The following is a 1,657-nucleotide window of genomic DNA, read 5'->3' as shown; positions in this document are numbered from 1 at the left end:
ACCTTTTTTCCAGAAGTCGCCGAATCCTTTTTGGCATCCTCCGGTTAATAAGAGTGCGTGAGGGATTTTTGGGACGAACGTCGCGTCAGCCTCGTGAAATTTCTGGACAATGGTGCTATACAGTTCTTCCACCGGAGCTGGTCCCAGTGTGACTTGTTCAAGGAAGATGCGTATTCCTGAGAATTCTGAACGGCAGAAGTCTCGGAACAACGTTTGAGGTTTGGGATTTCTGGCCCAATAGCAGATGAAATCGAAGGTCAGCACACAGTAGTCGCTATGACCCGGTGGAGCGTTAATTGTTACCTGATCAACGAAGTGTCTTTCGTTGGTGATGACCAAATCCAAGAGGGATGGTAGTTGACCTGCGCGGTATCTGGTGGTTGCAACAACATGTTGAGTCCAAGCGCTCTGTAGAACGATTTCACACAGCGCCGCTGCGAAAAGTCCTGATTCAACGCGCTAGAGCTCCATCGAGGAGGCCTTTGGGGCGTTGAAGTCACCTACCAGCAGATGAGCGAAGTGGTAGTTGGAGGAGTTGCTCAAGGGTTTGTATGAATAATTGGTTACCTTCAGGCGGACTCGAAGGACCACGGTAGACCACACCGAGAAGGAGAGAATCGGACACGCACAGTGGGATTTGAACCCACAGTGCAACGCAAATTGTGCAGGGGTAGTGTCAGAGGGGACAATCGGGGTTGGTAGGGCCGCATGTAAGTACAGAGCAACCCCGCCAGCCCTCCCTCGTTTTGAGTCAGCTCGAAAAATGGGGTAACTGTCCATCGAGATCTCCGCGTCGGAGACATCTGATGTGAGCCAGGTCTCTATGAGTGCGATTATAGACTTGGGACCTCAGATCCCTGGAAGTCAGTGAGAGGAAACCAACACTGTGCTAGTTGCACATTGATGAATCATGACAAAACGTGAGAGGAGCCATGCTAGCGGCGTTTAGTGCTCTCTGTTCGACTTCGGTTATAAACTTTATTCCTCTGGAAGAAGTAAGATGGGAAATATCGCTATTGAAAGCTGAGAATTCTGGCCCTTTTCTCCTCTTGATTTAATATTAGGACGTTGGACCTTTACCCTTAATTTCGGAAATCCACGGCGCGTATATGCTATGAAGTGTTCAAAGTAAAAAGCCTACAATTTAACCAGGAGGCACTTATTCATTTTACGGACAGTTAGTTCACGCAACACCTATCATTATGTAGTCACTTATGCACCACATATAGTGTAGCTCAAATCAATTTTGAATGCCATTTCATGCCCTTGCTCACGTGAGCTAGCCACCTTGCGCTGAATCTTTAACAGTTGGCGCTACACCACTTTACACCCTTGTTCAATAGGACAAGAGATGCGATGGTAATAAAAACGCAGAGACGACCAAGAACTACTGGGCAGAATCCTCAACCACGTGTGTAAATAACTGAGCCGCGCAATAGTCTGACTACACAAAATCAACTATACCAGAACTACACTGCAATGAAATAAAAATGAAAACCCCAATTTAGTATACAGCAATTAACAGTACCGACGCAACAGATTCATCAAGTATTCTACTTTTTATACATGTCCGAATAAATAATAATCATAACGAGAATGTTGATATCAGAATTGTGGATACCATACAATTAGACATAATAACACTGTTACAGTCGGA

This window comes from Opisthorchis viverrini (genome assembly GCF_000715545.1).
Source record: "Opisthorchis viverrini unplaced genomic scaffold opera_v5_103, whole genome shotgun sequence".
NCBI classification, from domain to species: domain Eukaryota; kingdom Metazoa; phylum Platyhelminthes; class Trematoda; order Opisthorchiida; family Opisthorchiidae; genus Opisthorchis; species Opisthorchis viverrini.
The sequence above is the reverse complement of the archived record's forward strand: the minus strand, read 5'-3'. Positions refer to the sequence as shown.